The following is an 18,984-nucleotide window of genomic DNA, read 5'->3' on the forward strand; positions in this document are numbered from 1 at the left end:
AGACACCCCCAGTGTGCTACATGGTTTAGGCTGCACCTCCACTGCGCACTCTATTGAAGCCAGCCATTTTGCAATAGAGAAATTAGTACCCACGTGAATACACAGTAAGAACAGTTGGATTCAGAGAGCAGTAAGTAGAATAATAAATGTACCAATGGTGGCCTTCAGACTATCAATAATTGCCAATATTTATTGTTGTTAATACATATATGGGGAAAATTGAATATAAATATGTACTGAACCCCTGAATGAAATGATATATCAAAACAATATAGTGGAGACAGAAACCTCACAATGTGGGATACACTTTTATTATGTTTATTTCTTATAAAGCACTGGAAATATTGATAAGCAAAGGTGGTTGATGCTTAAATACTGTAGATAATTGATGTTTTCAATTGGAGAGAAATGTCTAACGTTTGTACGTTTTTCTTCTTCTGTATCTTCTTGTCTATCATTTTCTCCTCTATTCCATTTTTTATGGTTTGATATAAAGTTCCCGAGTCCTATAATTTTTAACAAATAAATATAGCAACTTTAGAGAAAAATTAAATGCTGAAAAGAAACTCACATTAGCTATTCATCATATGAACTTGAAGACCCTTGCTAAATATGTATTAATATGTATGGTATATATAAAGTAAGAATCTGTAATGGTTGTAATAAGTCTTGATTTTCTTCCTCTTTGAGCACACCCTGATGAAGTCAGCATTGACGAACCGCGTTGGGGGATATGCGGGTTGCTAGATCCGGTGTTAACAAGAAAATTTGGATCAACAAGTTAGACCATTTTTAATGTTTTAATGTTTTAAAACTATGTATTAAATAAATTGTTTGCAAGGTCAATAGTTGTAGGAAAATACCATTTGCATTGAAGTCAATTGGTTACCAACAAAATTTGTATGTATAATTAGGCGCCTCTGAAGATATTCATTATATATATATATATATATATATATATATATATATATATACACAGTGATCACAGAACAATGTCCCCGGAAGATGCACTGACACTCTCAGATGAATTGCAGGTGTCCGGTTAATAAAGGTAAATATAGAGACTCATATCCATCCCACAGCACCAGGTTAGTAGCATGGACAAAACCCGCACACTGCTCAATTTTCAAAAGCTTTTACTCCATGTCAAACGTGTATAAATGCAAATGCAAGGCTCAGCGTATACTCATCGTCAAGATGCTGAAATAGAAACAGAACACTGGGGCCATCCCAAACAGCCGTTTTCGGAGTCAATCCTTCTTCAGGGGAACAACCAGCTAAAGTGCCTTGTGCAAAAGTGCCTGTATGCAGTGAAACTATTGCCTCACCCGTGAACACTATTTATGCACACAAATTAATGTTCACCAGCATCACCTGCATTCCACAGCGTCCACCCAGGGGGTCGATCCCATCACTGCTGCCTCCTCCAGCAATCTTCCATTAATGGAATGCACACCGCGCACCACAAGACCGGAGGTTCCGGCCCATGGAACGCACAAGCGCGTCACCAAAACGGAAGTAGCTGTCACTAAGGCACAGCCGGTAATCGCATCCCTCAGGAACACATCACGGAACCAGGTCAGCATCAGTAGCATCAGCTAAAACATAAAAAAATACATAAATACAAATAACTAAAAGTAATAAATAATAAACATATCAGCGCCTATCGTGTGTACAGGAACTCAGTTTTAACCACCACGCAGTACCTATTTCTATTCATTAAGCTGCACCAAAGTGCCATAAACTAATAATTCGCTGGACTATAAAACCAGAATCCCTGCTCACAGCTAGCACTGTGGAAACTCAAACATAAAAATACAAAACCTACACATCTCATAAGTAGGAGACTCAATAACTATAATAGCCATTATGTAAAGCCAGGGTCATTCATATAAATTAATAATAGATACCAATACTCAGGTCCATCAGTTAAACACCAGTGCCAGCCTACAGATGGGTCCACCGTTATCTTGACTAGTTTTCTGTGTCTAGTCACAACATGATTTATTAGCATAAACCCTTCATCTATTGTTCTCAGCTGCAATACAATACAGAGAATAATACATCAGGGGATTAAGTCATTACAGCAGGGGATTAAGTCCGACTGGCCAGTCTCAGTTAATCCTATTAAAGGTCAAGATAAATGTGGACCCATCTGTATATGAATGAAATGAATGAACATTCCTCATTGAGACCTTAAGCGGCCATTGCATCCAACCGATATATCCACCGGCAATAGAAGCTTATGCCTATCCCCTCCCCTTCCCAGAGGAGGTACATGGTCTATGGGCATAAATGCAAATTCACTCAATTTATGTCCAAAAGTGACAAAATGCCTCGCCACCAGAGGTGTTGTCCCATCAATCTTCTGATAGGCCTTTTTTTTTATAGATGATCTATGCATGGCAGTTGACACAGCCATGACACTTGAAGGCACCTTTTTGAAGTTGCAGCCAGCTGGTTTCCCTGCCCACACGTGGGCTAATATCAGAAAAGGTCACTTCCTCTTTCACATTATGGCTGCGTCGATAGCAAAAGAGTGGCGGCTTGTCACAATAATGCTTCATTACTGTGTCCAACTGGAGTATATGCCAGTGTTTGAGAATTAATTGGCGAACATTGCCAGATGAAATGGAGTATGTATTGGCAAAGACCAAGCGTTCAGACTCCGGTTTTGCTCGAGGTCTCAATAACTCCTCTCGAGGGAGCTGTAAGCATCTTTCAATAGCTCTCCTAACTTTTTCCCTATAGTAGCCCCTACTGATGAAGTTGTCACCCATCAATTTCAGGGCACCAGGTAACTTAGCCCGATCTGAGGTAATTCTTTCCACATGAATAAGTTGAGAATAGGGAAGTCCCTTCTTTAACGCTGGTGGATGAAAGCTTGAAGCAAGTAAGAACATTTTTTATCAGTGGGCTTCCTGTAGATCCCTGTTGTTAATATTCCATCCTGTATATGTACTGAGACATCCAGAAAATTAATTTCAACAGCACTATAAGTACTGGTGAATCTGGTGGACCCTGGTATCATATACAATGTGTTGATAAATTCAATTAGCAATTGCCCGCCCCCAGTCCACAGCATGAAGAGGTCATCGATGAAACGTACATAAAACTTAATGTACCGCAAAAATAATAAATCACCCATTATGTTGCTGCTCCTACTGATGCATGAAGAGATTTGCAATCGCTGTGCCTTTGAGTTGTAAGTAAAAGGCGTTATTAAACAAAAAATAATTCTTATGGAGGACCACCTCCATCAACAAAAGAAGAAATTTCAAAGGTGGACCCGCATACTGTGGACTGTGGCTAACAACATCTCTTACAGCAGAGATTCCTTCACTATGCCCTATGTTCATGTATAAACTGGTGACATCTAAGGTCACCAGAATACACCCGGGCATCAGTGGACCGGTGGCATTCAGCTTGCATAAAAAATCAATGGTATCTTTAATATAGTATGGTGTAGACTGAACAAATGACTGGAAATGAAAATCAATATACTGGGGAATCGGTTGGCCTAAGGAACCTCGCGAAGAAATAATGGGCCTACCAGGCCGATTGACAAGTGACTTATGCACTTTAGGCAAGATGTAAATTAAGGGAATTATAGGCAATTCCTGAATCAAAAAGTCAACGGTGGATTCGTCAATCCAATTGTTGGATAAACCTAGAAGGATGATTGAGTCAATTTCCCTCTTAAAGCGTTCTTGCTTAGAACACTCACTGTCAGAGAGTTGACGTAACACCTCAATGCAGTGAGGCACTATCCACCATTCAGAAAATGAGGATGCGCTTTTCTAATATGACTAAGCAGGAGGTAGAGGCCATTAAGAGTTTACAAGGTAATCCCAGTATTATCATACGCCCCACTGATAAGGGTGGGGCTATAGTACTACTGAATAGGCATGATTATATTGAAGAGGTGTAATGTCAACTCTCTGACAGTGAGTGTTATAAGCATCTTGCTGGTGAGCATTAGTTTGTGGGCATAAATAGTGCTCACAGGTGAGGCAATAGTTGCACTGCATACAGGCACTTTTGCACAAGGCACTTTGGCACTTTAGCTGGTTGTTCCCCTGAAGAAGGATTGACTCCGAAAACGGCTGTTTGGGATGGCACCAGTGTTCTGTTTTTATATCAGCATCTTGACGATGAGTATACGCTGTGCCTTGCATTTGCATTTCTACACATTTGCCATGGCATACGGAGTAAAAGCTTTTGAAAATTGAGCAGTGTGCTGGTTCTGTCCATGCTACTAACCTGGTGCTGTGGGATGGATACGAGTCTCTCAAGCTCTCTCTCTCTCTCTCTCTCTCACGCACTCTCTCTCTCATTCTCTCTCGATAGATAGATAGATAGATAGATAGATAGATGGGGACGTGATCAACATCTACAAATATATAAGGGGACAATACACAGAGCTTGCGCGGGACCTGTTTTTGATAAGATCAGCACAGATGACACGTGGACACTGCTTAGGTTTGAGGAGAGGAGATTCCGCACAATGCAGCAAAAAGGAATTTTCACAGTAAGGACAATATTGATTTTAATTGTTTTCAATGTCTATTGTTTAGATGTCTTGAAGTGCCTGTCTTGATAATGGTCCACACATCTACCGAAATGTCGATGGTTAACGGCATCATCTTTTGAACCTGATTAAATTAAGTTGACACAGCAAGTGATTGCAGAGACTGATTTCCGCAAGAGTGCACCTTCCACTTTGGTGGTAGATGCGGTAAATTGGTGGCCTTACTTGGTCATTGTGAGCACCCGCCAATCTATCTATGTGAATTGATGAGTGCAGGGCATTCTCTGGATATATATATATATATATATATATATATATATATATATATATATATATATATATATATATAAACAGCTGTTACCTGGCTCTCCACTAAAGGGATATGTGGATTACTTGCTGCGGTGCCCTCCGTAGGTTAATATGCACTAACCTCATGTAGTTTGCAAAATTCAGCGGCACTCCAGCAGACTTTCAATGCATTTTAAAATAGCATAATTTTATTGTTCCAACGGCGTTTCGGGGATATACCCCGTCGTCAGGGACAGCACATCACACACAAACAATCCAAAAACAACACTTATATAGCAAGACAATCCTAACTACAATTGAATAATCATACTCACCTGTCCCACGCCGCTGACCGCCCGCTATCCACTGCTAACACAGTGGGAGCTTCTGGATGACGTAATCAAACGGCGCCGGACAGGCGGGCCAACGTCATGACGTTGGTTGTCATGGTGATGCAGTCTAACAAAACAATATAGATAAAAACAACTTGAGTATGTATATTAACACATTTCCTCAATATGATAACAAAAAACAAAAGTGATCACCAACACCAGACTATAGGCATAATGTTAAAAAAACATGTCTGATCTAAATTCAGATATAAAGACAAAAGAAAAGGAAGAGGAAAATAAGAAGAACAGCGGATCTCAATGCACATGTTCAGTAATAACTTGTCAATATCAAAACATACATTGTATGCCTAAATTTTCGTTCAGCCCTCCTGGTGCTATAGTATTTAGCTTAAATATATATTTATATATATATATATACACACTGGATTGGATCATCACTTGTCAGAAACAAGTTTAATAAGTCTAGTGCCCTCACATTCTTTCTTTTTTTTTTTTTTACTTGTCTAATTTTATATATATATTTACATTTTATATACTATACATAGTAACATAGTATCTAGGGTTGAAAAAAGACAATTTGTCCATCTAGTTCAACCTATTTGTGGTCTCCTATGCAGATTTATTTTAGGACTAATTTGCCTGATGCTGATGTCAGCCGTTGTGTTTTAATGACAGCCGGTGTGTTTTAATAACTATAGTGTGTGACTAAGCACCATAACCCTGAATATCCTTATCCATTAGGAATTTATCTAACCCATTCTTAAAGGTGTTGACTGAGTCCACCGTTACTACTTCCTCAGGCAGGGAATTCCAAACACTTATTGTCCTTACTGTGAAAATACCTTTTTGCGCATTGTGCGGAATCTCCTCTAACCTCTAAGCGAGTGTCCACGTGTCCTCTGAGCTGATCTTAGCAAAAACCGGTCCTGCGCAAGCTCTGTGTATTGTCCCCTTATATATTTGTAGATGTTGATCATGTCCCCCTAGATATATATATATATATATATATATTAACACTGTAGGGGAACCGGACCCCGTTTCTTGGGGTAGATGGCAGCAGCTGAGAAGTCATACAAGTCCAGTTTTTAGGGTGCAACTGGCCACAACCAGCTTTATTAAACAGAAAACAAAACAAACATCAAAAGAAAATACCTTGCCTGTCCGGCACTAACTAAACACAAGACGTTCCTAACTGTCTCTTAACAAAAAAACCACAGAGTTTTCCAGTCAACACTGTATGGCTCACTTGTGTAAGGAAGCGTATTTCTCTCACAGAGATCCTGCAGTCTTCCCAGGCAGTCTGCACACACTAATCAGGCCAGCAGCCCTATAACACTCTTACACAGCTGAAAGCCTGATTAGCCTTCTGTGAGGCCAAAGACCCGAACTGGGCCCAATGTCTGGAACTTGCCCTATCTCTCTTTCAGGGCCCTTATCCAGCTTTTCCAACAAACTGAAAAGGTTCTGACAAAACAAAACATTTTCCTAGAAGTTTTCATTTTTCTATATCGGCACTAGTCAAAAACAAGTATAATAAGCCCGGTGCTCTCACATTCTTTTTATAAGAAATATATAGACCAATTCAATGCGGCACTCAAAGGCATCAAGACAGGACGGAGTAGGGAGTCCATCCAGCCCTGGCATTCGTGCGCGCGCACGAGAAATGGGGTGCATGTCGTGTAAAGGGCGCATGGACACTACAAATGGGGGCATGTCGCGAGTCGGGGGCATGGACTTTCGGCATGCCCTCATATTGCTTAGCAACGGGGCACATCTGGCAGTGGCAGCGGGGGACAAACCAGAGAGCCGGGAGCTGCGCTGAGCGCAGCCTTCCCGGCTCTCTGTGGACCGGCCCACCAGCCCATCAGCACTTCTGGCATTTGCCAGAAGTGCCAGCTGGCCATTCCGGCCCTATATCAAGACTCAGTAAGCTTGCTATGCTATACATAAATATATATATATTTATGTATAGCATAGCATAGCATATATATATATATATATAGGATTGGATCGGCACTTGTCAAAAACAAGTTTAATAAGCCCGGTGCTCTCACATTCTTTTTATAAGAAATATATAGACCAATTCAGTGCGGCACTCAAAGGCATCAAGACAGGACGGAGTAGGGAGTCCATCCAGCCCTGGCATTCGTGCGCGCGCATGAGAAATGGGGTGCATGTTGTGTAAAGGGCGCATGGACATGACAAATGGGGGCATGTCGCGAGTCGGGGGCATGGACTTTCGGCATGCCCTCATATTGCTTAGCAACGGGGCACATCTGGCAGTGGCAGCGGGGGACAAACCAGAGAGCCGGGAGCTGCGCTGAGCGCAGCCTTCCCGGCTCTCTGTGGACCGGCCCACCAGCCCATCAGCACTTCTGGCATTTGCCAGAAGTGCCAGCTGGCCATTCCGGCCCTACATCAAGACTCAGTAAGCTTGCAGTGTGTTCCAACATTTCAATAAAGATACATTTTGTATCCTTGACAAAAATCTATATTCATTGAAATGTTGTAACACACTGGAAGCTTACAGAGTCTTTATTGATGCCTTTGAGTGCCGCACTGAACTGCGGCACTCAAAGGCAGAATGGGTACTGGAAATAAAGACTGATGAGGCAGGTCTTCAGGTTAAACACAGTGTCTCTTACTGACATCAGACACTATGGACAGCATACACAGGCTTAGGCAGGGTCACACAGGTACGTAATTAAAAATAAGCAAACATACATAAAAAAGATCTACCAGCACTCTTTGTGCTTAATAGTTTGTCCACTGCAGTGACTTGCAGCCACACATGCCATGCTTTCCTGGCACAGCCAATGTCCACAGTCCCTGACGATACAAATTGTTCCCTACTCACTGGCCTCTAACAGGCATCAACGCTACCTGCAGTGGGTATCTGGGAGTTTTAAACACTTTCTGTTCTCAGTGATAAGCTCCTGCTGGATCTGAGAGATCCACGAAGCCTGAAGTTATAAATCTCAACTGCAGGTGCAGAATGTACATGTTTTGTTTTCTTCTCCCTTGGAGGGAGCTGATCCTACCAGAATGTGAGCAATTGTGGTGAGACACACAGTGTGAGCCAAAATTCACATTATAGCACACAGTATGAGGCGAAATTCACATTAATGCACACAGTATGATCCGAAATTCACATTATAGCACACAGTATGAGCCAAAATTCACATTATAGCACACAGTATGAGCCGAAATTCACATTATAGCACACAGTATGAGCCGAAATTCACATTGTGCCACACGGAATGAGACAAAATTCAGGGAGAGTGACAGAGGGACAGGGACAGGGAGAGGGACACAGGGAGAGTGACATAGGGACAGGGGGAGTGACATAGGGACATAGGGAGTGAGAGATGGACAGGGAGAGTGACAGAGGGACAGTGAGAGAAACATAGGGACAGGGAGAGTGACAGAGGAATAGGGAGAGTGACAGCAGGGATATAGGGTGAGGGAGAGTGACAGAGAGAGGGATAGCAAGTGCACACAGTAGGGACTAGGGAGAAAGGCAGCAGGGTAAAATTACCTATTGAGCAGCAGCAGTGCGGAGGAGGTTGTGGTCTGCAGTGCGGTGGATGAGGAGGCTGTGGTTGGCATGGGACGGAGTAGGCTGTGGACGTCGGAGATGATGCGGAGGAAGCGGCTGCGGGAGTCAACTGAGGTGCAGAGGAGGCCGAGGGCGGTGGCAGAGCAGTAGAGAAGGCTGAGGGCGGCGGCAGTGCAGCAGAGGAGGAGGCAGAGGATGGCAGTGGTGCAACGGAGGAGATGGCAGTGGTCGGCGGCCTTTGCTGCGGTTCCTATGACCGACACTATTTTAAATCTGCAATGAATTGGCAGCCAATCAGGAGCGGCCGCTCCAGAATGGCTGCTGGTTTGAGAGAGCTCTGTGACCGACGGATGCGGCGGTGGGGCTCTTCAGTCAGTGTTCAAAGTGCCGGTATGCCATTCCGGTGTATACTGGCCAATTTCGAGATATATATATATATATATATATATATATATATATATATATATATATATATATATATATATATATATATATATATATATATATATATATATATATATATATAATACCAGGCTGGGTTCTCTGGGGAATACCTTACAAGTATGACCCCTGTAGCAGAGCAAGAACCAGGCGGCACTCTCCGGGCTTTTCCAAAAATCAGTTTTATTAAGAGCTGCAGTAATAAAGCAATGGTCAGCATATTCAGTCTCGCCATCGTTTCAACGTCATACAGACGTTTTTATCAAGGTGCAGTGCTGTGAGCAAGAAAAAAATACCAACTTAGTCAAGGGATCCAAGTGTGCGCCTCTCCTCGCCGTCCATCAGGCTTCCCGCCGGGACAGGAAGTTCGGGTTGAAAGCACTCCATGACGCGGCTGACTAGCTTACTGTTGGTTGCTAAGAAACCATGATCCCCGGTCCACAGCGCAGGAATACCTGAAGAAACGAGGGCAGAGACGTGAATAACCAATTCACATATATATAGTGCATTATAAACACATGTGTATAACTACAATGCAAAAATAAGGTGAAATAAAAACAGTGCCAAGATACATAGGTATGTGAAATGGTGAAGTGATAAACAGAAGTTACAAAATAATACCAAACCTGCCAAACTGTATGTATTAATATAAATGGTACCAATAAATTAATAAAGTAGAGGTACCATATATAGAGTCACTATATACTGTATTAGCAGAAGTTAAAAAAAAAATTCATATAGAACAAGCTACAGGGAGTAAAAATAACCACCCTACAGTTATGCAAACCTATATTATTACGGACTAAATGGCATTACTTAGGATAACTGATAAATTAGACTTGGACCCCTGCTGACTAAATAAATTTAGAAATGGCCGGATGACTATGTCTTAATTTGACGATAGATCTTTCAACACTTTATGCTCATCTCTGGACATATTCATTTATTGGTACCATTTATATTAATACATATGGCAGGTTTGGTATTATTTTGTAACTTCTGTTTATCACATCACCATTTCACATATCTTGGCACTGTTTTTATTTCACCCTATTTTTGCATTATAGTTATACACGTGTTTATAAAGCACTATATACAGCATATGTGAATTGGTTATTCACGTCTTTACCCCCGTTTCTTCAGGTATTCCTGCGCTGTGGACCGGGGGTCATGGTTTCCTAGCAACCAACAGTAAGCTAATCAGCCACGTCACGGAGTGCATGACCGGAAGTACTTTCAACCCGATCCCGGCGGGAAGCCTGATGGACGGCGTGGAGAGGCTGTAGATGCTAGATTCAAGCGGCCTAGGGGACCTTTTACGTCAGGGGGAGGAGGCACGACACAAGGGGGAGGAGCTAGGCGAGTGGGATAGTTCCTCTACTATCCACGCCACCAACTATTACCTGCCCGAAGCATGGCGAGCGAAGCGAGCCCGCGAGGGTACTTTTCGGGTACCATGTTCGCCCGTAGCTCCTCCCCCGGTGACGTCAGAAGGTCCCTTCTCCCACTCCGATTTAGAACCAACCGTGGAGAGACGCACACTTGGATCCCATTTAAGGCAGGGAAAGCACTTCCTTTGACTATGTTGGTATTTTTTTCTTGCTCACAGCACTGCACCTTGATAAAAACGTCTGTATGACGTTGAAACGCTGGCGAGACTGAATATGCTGTTCATTGCTTTATTACTGCAGCTCTTAATACAATTGATTTTTGGAAAAGTCCGGAGTGTGCCGCCTGGTTCTTGCTCTGCTACAGGGGTCATACTTGTAAGGTATCCCCAGGGAACCCAGCCTGGTATACATCACTGATGGAGGGCACCCTGGCATCTGCATTAAGACAGTGAGTGCCATAAAGAAGAGGAAGTGTATGTGTGTGTGTGTGTGTGTGTGTGTGTGTGTGTGTGTGTGTATATATACACACACACACACACACACACACACACACACACACACACACACATACATATATATATATATATATATATATATATATATATATATATATATATATAAAACATAGCAGAATGACAGCACTCAGTAAAAATAAAATAAAATTGACATGGTGGTGCAGAGTCCTGGACATTGATACAGACACTCACTTTTGCAAAAGAAAAGAAAAAGAGACCAGCACTCACAGTGAGTGCTGGTCTCTTTTTCTTTTCTTTTGCAAAAGTGAGTGTCTGTATATGTATATATATATATATATATACATATATATATATATATATATATATATATATATATATACACATACACACACACACATACACAGGGCCGATGCTAGGGTGTATATATATATATATATATATATATATATATATATATATACACACACATACACAGGGCCGATGCTAGGGTGTTCGGCGCCCCCTGCAAACTGTACATTTGTGCCCTCCCATTATCACAAAGGGCCAGCACGCGCCAAAGGTGTGTGGTCTCACAAGGAAGGGGCGTGGCCACACAATAGTAACCCATTTAAAATTACGCTACCCAGTAGCACAATTTTATTCACATTACACCACACGTAGTAGTGCTGCTTATTCACATAATGCCCCCAGTAGTACAGAAGCTTATACATATAATGCCCACAGTAGTGCCACTAATACATACTGTATATTGCCCAGAGTAGTAGTGCCACTTATACACATAATGCCCCCAGTAGTAGTGCCCCTTAAACACATAATGCCCCCAGTAGTAGCATCATTACAAGTAATGCCCACAGAAGTGTTGCAGTGCCACTTATACATAATGCACTCAGTAGTAGCGTCCTTATACATAATGCCCCTCAGTAGTAGAATCCTTATACATAATGCCCCTCAGTAGTAGCATCCTTATACATAATGCCTCCCAGTAGAAGCATCCTTATACATAATGGCCCTTAGTAGTAGCATTCTTATACATAATGCCTCCCAGTAGTAGCGTCCTTATACATAATGACCCTCAGTAGTAGCGTCCTTATACATAATGCCCCTCAGTAGTAGTATCCTTATACATAATGCCTCCCAGTAGAAGCGTCCTTAGACATAATGCCCCCCAGACACCAGTAGTAGCATCCTTATACATAATGCCCCTCAGTAGTAGCGTCCTTATACATAATGCCCCTCAGTAGTAGCATTCTTATACATAATGCCTCCCAGTAGAAGCGTTCTTAGACATAATGCCCCCCAGACACCAGTAGTAGCATCCTGATACATAATGGCCCTTGGTAGTAGCGTCCTTATACATAATGCCCCTCAGTAGTAGCATTCTTATACATAATGCCTCCCAGTAGAAGCGTCCTTAGACATAATGCCCCCCAGACACCAGTAGTAGCATCCTGATACATAATGGCCCTCAGTAGTAGCGTACATAATGTGCGCACATACACAACCCACACCCACACCATAAACAAACACAACACACATACACACCCCGCACATTCTTCACTTACCTAAATCTGGCTGGCACCAATGTTTACTCTCCCTCTGTACAGCAGCCTGTTTCCGCGTAGCTCTGCCCCCTCCATCTCCTCCATCCCTTGTAGCTTCGCCCCTCCATCCCATGTAGCTCTGCCAACCTTTTCGGGACAACCGTTGTCATAGGTGAGGGGGAGAAGGCTTTTCATGCTGCCGGCGCCGCTGCCTGTCATAAAGTATGACAGGCACAACATCCGGCAGCTGCAGGGGGGATAGGGTGGCGCAGCAGCAGCAGGGATGCAGAGCAGGGAGAGTGTTTCTCCTGCCTGGCGCCTCCCAGCTTTGCATCCCTTCACTGAGCGGGTAGCGCTGGACCTGTATATATACACAAAAAAAGGGTTATCCTGCACCAAAACACAGAGAGATGTATAGAGCTCTCCTTAAAGAGTCCCCTGTTAGTGTTCAATGGGGGTAATTCTGAGTTGATCGCAGCAGGAACTTTGTTTGCAGTTGGGCAAAACCATGTGCACTGCAGGGGAGGCAGATATAACATGTGCAGAGAGAGTTAGATTTGAGTGGGGTGAGTTCAATCTGCAATCTAAATTGCAGTGTAAAAATAAAGCAGCCAGTATTTACCCTGCACAGAAACAAAATAACCCCCCCAAATCTAACTCTCTCTGCACATGTTATATCTGCCCCCCCTGCAGAGCACATGGTTTTGCCCAACTGCTAAAAAATGTCATGCTGCGATCAACTTGGAATTACCCCCAATGTCCTTTAGAAATGTCTTGAAGGAGGCGCTTCAATTAATTGGTTTCTAGTAGGTTCTAAAAAAAACCAAAAAACAGTCTATTTCCTTGTAATGGATCTAAATTGACTTAGGGGTACATTTACTAAGCAGTGATAAGAGCGGAGAAGTGAGCCAGTGGAGAAGTTGCCTATGGCAACCAATCATCACTGAAGTAACATCTATAATTTGCATACTATAAAATGATACAGAGCTGCTGATTGGTTGATGGGGCAGCTTCTCCACTGGCTCACTTCTCCGCCCTTATCACTGCTTAGTAAATGTACCCCTTAATATGGAATTCTACTATATAGGGTAAAAAATGCCCATATATACTTGCTAAATAGATTGACACCCTTATACAATTTTACTTTATTAATTATTATTATTTATTATGTTTCTTATATAAAATTTATATTTATATACATAATAATTTTTGGCTTGAGGAGCCTGCACATTGCACGCGCCAAGTGTCAAACCGTCCATCACAGGGTAAGGCCGCCGAGCATGCTGAATGTCCTGCCCAGCGGCTGCAACTGTAATTCATTGAGATGTGACCTGAATAACCCCATTAGAACAGACAAGGACCTCTTTACCTATTTCATGTTATTGTATAGAATTTGTTTGAAACATAATCTCCTAAATATCCATTAACTATAAAACCAGTATTTTATACAATGCTGTATGGCACGTTTCAAGTGAATTACAGGTATCCATGGATCCTGGCAGTATTTGCCATGTGTCAGTCCTCGATCAGCAACAAACAGCAGGAACTGTGAATCATGGTCAGCAAAGTTTCTGTATTCCATCACTTTGCAGTGTTTATGTATCTATGTGTTCCAGGAACGTGCAGTCAGGGGAGGCAGTGGCTCCCCTGTGATTAATTATTAAAATAATTCAAAGAAGATACTTATGACACATATTCTGTGTCATAAGTATCTTCTTTATTTTATTCTAATAATTTTAACTCATTAAATTAGTTTGGGAGGCACCGATAGCAGTACCTCCTGTAGACAATGGGAATGGGGATAGAGCAGGGTGTGGGGCCAAGCACTGGACTGTAAAAGTACATAAAAAAAATGCTGAAAGCAGCACTTCTACAAGTGCCTCGTTGACAAGGACAACATGCCCATGTCAGCGGGCAACTGTGATTGGACAGCGGATCCAGTGCTGGATCCACTGTCCAATCAGCCATACGCAGCGCGGCGGGACCCGGCCGTGACTGGTGTTGGAGCTGTGGCCCTGAAGGCGGTGGCGGTGGTAGTGATGAGCGGGTTCGGTTCCTCGGAATCCAAACCCCGCCGAACTTCACCCATTTTACATGGTTCTGAGGCAGACTCGGATCTTCCCGCCTAGCTCGGTTAACCCGAGCGCACCCGATCGGCATCACCCCGCTGTCGGATTCTCGCGAGATTCATATTCTATATAAGGAGCCACGCGTCGCCGCCATTTTCACTCGTGCATTGGAGATGATAGGGAGAGGACGTGCAGCGTTCTCTCAGTTTCTGTGTTCAGTGTGCTGCAAATATCTGTGCTCAGTGTGCTTGCAAATATCTGTGCTCAGTGTGCTGAAAATATCTACGTTCTCTGCCTGAAAAACGCTCCATATCTGTGCTGCATTGTAGTATATAGTAGGAGGACAGTGCAGAATTTTGCTGACCACCAGTATATATATAGCAGTACGGAACAGTAGTCTACTGCTCTACCTACCTCTGTGTCGTCAAGTATACTATCCGTCCATACCTGTGCTGCATTTTAGTTGTGCACAGTATATATAGTAGGAGGACAGTGCAGAATTTTGCTGACCACCAGTATATATATAGCAGTACGGTACAGTAGCCCACTGCTCTACCTACCTGTGTCGTCAAGTATACTATCCATCCATACCTGTGCTGCATTTTAGTTGTGCGCAGTATATATAGTAGGAGGACAGTGCAGAATTTTCCTGACCACCAGTATATATATAGCAGTACGGTACAGTAGCCCACTGCTCTACCTACCTCTGTGTCGTCAAGTATACTATCCATCTATACCTGTGCTGAATTTTAGTTGTGCGCAGTATATATAGTAGGAGGACAGTGCAGAATTTTGCTGACCACCAGTATATATATAGCAGTACGGTACAGTAGTCCATTGCTCTACCTCTGTGTCGTCAAGTATACTATAAAAGTTCAGTAAAATGACCCAAAAAGCAAAATTAAAAGCATTTGATGAGAAGCGTAAACTTGCCAATATGCCATTTACGACACGGAGTGGCAAGGAACGGCTGAGGCCCTGGCCTATGTTCATGGCTAGTGGTTCAGATTCACATGAGGATGGAAGCATTCATCCTCTCGCTAGAAAACTGCAGTGCCACTCCTAGGTGGGCCAGGTGTTTGTGTCGGCCACTTGGGTCGCTTAGCTTAGCCATCCAGCGACCTTGGTGCACCTCTTTTTTTCTTTGCATCATGTGCTGTTTGGGGACTATTTTTTAAATCGGCCATCCTGTCTGACACTGCAGTGCCACTCCTAGATGGGCCAGGTGTTTGTGTCGGCCACTTGGGTCGCTTAGCTTAGCCATCCAGCGACCTTGGTGCACCTCTTTTTTTCTTTGCATCATGTGCTGTTTGGGGACTATTTTTTAAATCTGCCATCCTGTCTGACACTGCAGTGCCACTCCTAGATGGGCCAGGTGTTTGTGTCAGCCACTTGGGTCGCTTAGCTTAGCCATCCAGCGACCTTGGTGCACCTCTTTTTTTCTTTGCATCATGTGCTGTTTGGGGACAATTTTTTGAAGTGCCATCCTGTTTGACACTGCAGTGCCACTCCTAGATAGGCCAAGTGTTTGTGTCGGCCACTTGGGTCGTTTAGCTTAGCCATCCAGCGACCTTGGTGCACCTCTTTTTTTTCTTTGCATCATGTGCTGTTTGGGGACTATTTTTTAAATCTGCCATCCTGTCTGACACTGCAGTGCCACTCCTAGATGGGCCAGGTGTTTGTGTCAGCCACTTGGGTCGCTTAGCTTAGCCATCCAGCGACTTTGGTGCACCTCTTTTTTTCTTTGCATCATGTGCTGTTTGGGGACAATTTTTTGAAGTGCCATCCTGTCTGACACTGCAATGCCACTCCTAGATGGGCCAGGTGTTTGTGTCGGCCACTTGGGTTGCTTAGCTTAGCCATCCAGCGACCTTGGTGCACCTCTTTTTTTCTTTGCATCATGTTCTTTTTGGGGACTATTTTTTAAATCGGCCATCCTGTCTGACACTGCAGTGCCACTCCTAGATGGGCCAGGTGTTTGTGTCTATTTAATTAACACAGAACAAGCTTTGGGTATATGCTATAGTGTAATCCTCGTCTGCTAAAAAAAAAAGCTTATCCCCACTGTTCTTGATACATTCATGTTTTTCTCATTCTCTCTGGGGACAATTAAAAAATTGTTCAGGCACATTGCCGATCAACTTAGGTGGGGAAATATACAAATGTTTGTTCCAGCACCGAATTCCCATGTTTTTCACACATTTCTGCTTACATCCTCAGTAGGGGGATTGGATCGGGCAATGCTCCGTTTCCAGGAAAGAGACAGAGCGTTGCTGGGGCGGTGAGGCGCGAACGGGGATGGAGGCAGCCAAACATGGGTGTGTTGGGGGCATGATCACGGCAGCTGCGTGACGTCACGCGCAGCCGCCGTGATCGGGAAGATGGCGGCTGGCCTCCTGTTGGTGCAGTTAAGCTGCGCCAAAAGGAGGCTTATGTTGGTAAATGGTGCGCTCCGTGACTGTCTTCTTATACATAGGATCTCATGGGCGCATCCTCTGGTGTTCATCCTCTAGTGTCAGTGGCTTTGGGGGGCGGAGCCTAGCGCATGTTCCGTTGCTCCATCATAGTGACAGTGTGTGCAAGTGGAGTCTGAGAGCTGAGACCAGGAGCGGAGCTCAGTGAGATCACAGAGTGAGAGACTTACAGCTTTCCTGCATGTACCGCGCTGCCGGAGCTATCATAGAGCCGGGTGGGGCATTCCCTTCACAGCGGGAGTCAGAATGCATGGACATGCGGTCCTCCATCCCCTACCACCGGAGACATAATGCTGACATACCGCAGCCACATGAGCATACCGATAATACCGCTACCATCACTGTGTTACTCTGTCTGATATAAGGGGCTAATTGCTTATTATAACATACAACTGTATGTACAATTTCACTGTTCTAGCATGTCATGGGACTGTGATGTCAAAATATTATATACATGCAAAATTATCAAATACAGTAAAGCAACGTTCCAACACATCTCCTATATATTAGCCCTGTGACTCTGTGGCTGCATTTCTAACGCTGGGTGGAGTCACAGACCTGGGCGGATTTAGCAGCTCCTGCCCTATCCCAGTCTCAGCACAGCACACACCAATAGCAGAAGGGATTACCAGCCAGAGATTCCACCCACCATTCCCTGCCACAAGCCAGCAGCGCACTTACGCCCCACACTGCCAGGTAAGCATGGCCACCTAGCCAAGGCGCACCCCACACCACCCTTCCCCTGCAAACACCCACTTTCCCCACCACGGCGGGACACACACCCGCAACCGAGGCCGCCGCTAACCCCCCTACCATCTTTAAGATTGCAGACGCGGCCACACACTCACAACTAAACGCCCTCCACACCCCGGCCGCACACACCGCTCCCCCCTCCCCACTACCGCTGCACACACTGGCCGGCGGTGGGGGGAGCAGAGGCCGCTGCGGATGTATGACCCGGGGATCGGAGCCGGCGGTGCGGGGGGAGCAGAGGCCGCTGCGGCTGTGTGCCGCGGGGATCGGAGCCAGCGGTGCGGGGGGAGCAGAGGCCGCTGCGGCTGTGTGCCGCAGTGATCGGAGCCGGCGGTGGGGGGAGCAGAGCATCCAGCCACCGATGCCACAGACGGGACACACTGCCCGGGAGCCCACTGACACCTGCACCCCACACCCCTCCCTCTGCACCAGCCTGTCGCCTGTTCCCACATGCAGCCACTGACACGCTGCCCGGGACCCGCCGTCCGCAACACGGGGTAACACAGGCCATAGCTGTACATGCGGCATTACCCTGACAGCACGCCGCACCTGACTCTGTACCAGCGTTATCTCTCTCACCGCTGCTGCCTCCGACCCCACGAGTCTGTCTGTTTCCAAACGTCCAGCAGGGTCGTCGGGTCCGAGCCAGCAGCAGCGACAGAGATAGCGCTGGTACAGAGTCAGGTGTGGCGTGCTGTCAGGGTGATGCCGCAGCCCGCATGTACAGCTATGGCCTGTGTTACTGTTACCCCGTGTTGTGCAGACAGCGCCCCCACTCACCCACTTGCGTATGACGTGCCCACCATATCACCCATCCTACCACTTGCACCAAGCCCCACTCGCACCCCGTCCATCACAAGGGGGGAAACAAGTAGCAGCCTCATGGCCCCACACATACCAACACCTATCACCACATACACTGCAACCACTTCTACCTTACACACACACTTCTAACAATGCGCACGCACCCTCCACTTCACTTTCCCCTCCCCCCCTACACACACTCTCACCCTCCACAATCCTACCAACATGCACGCACCCTCCACTTCACTTTCCCCTCCCCCCAACACACACACACACACTCTCACCCTCCACAATCCTACCAACA

At 44.8% G+C, this 18,984-nt stretch overlaps 2 long non-coding RNA genes across 8 annotated transcripts in view; one reads left to right on the forward strand and one right to left on the reverse strand.

The window, feature by feature from the left end:
* Positions 1-18,984, forward strand: part of LOC135046852 (uncharacterized) — a 111,920-nt gene that overhangs the window by 4,515 nt on the left and 88,421 nt on the right. For 5 of the 7 annotated variants that reach the window (XR_010238934.1, XR_010238940.1, XR_010238946.1 and 2 more), the window contains one exon: positions 691-780. The exons of the other annotated variants lie outside the window; for them this stretch is intronic. This is a non-coding gene — a long non-coding RNA (uncharacterized LOC135046852). The remainder of the gene's footprint in view (positions 1-690; positions 781-18,984) is intronic. 7 annotated transcript variants of the gene reach the window in all.
* Positions 250-12,927, reverse strand: LOC135046893 (uncharacterized). The gene is made up of 3 exons (XR_010238975.1): positions 12,602-12,927; positions 8,711-8,981; positions 250-506 (listed from the first exon to the last, which is right to left on the reverse strand). It is a non-coding gene; the product is annotated as an uncharacterized LOC135046893 (long non-coding RNA).

Source organism: Pseudophryne corroboree, chromosome 2 (assembly GCF_028390025.1).
Source record: "Pseudophryne corroboree isolate aPseCor3 chromosome 2, aPseCor3.hap2, whole genome shotgun sequence".
Classification (NCBI taxonomy): domain Eukaryota; kingdom Metazoa; phylum Chordata; class Amphibia; order Anura; family Myobatrachidae; genus Pseudophryne; species Pseudophryne corroboree.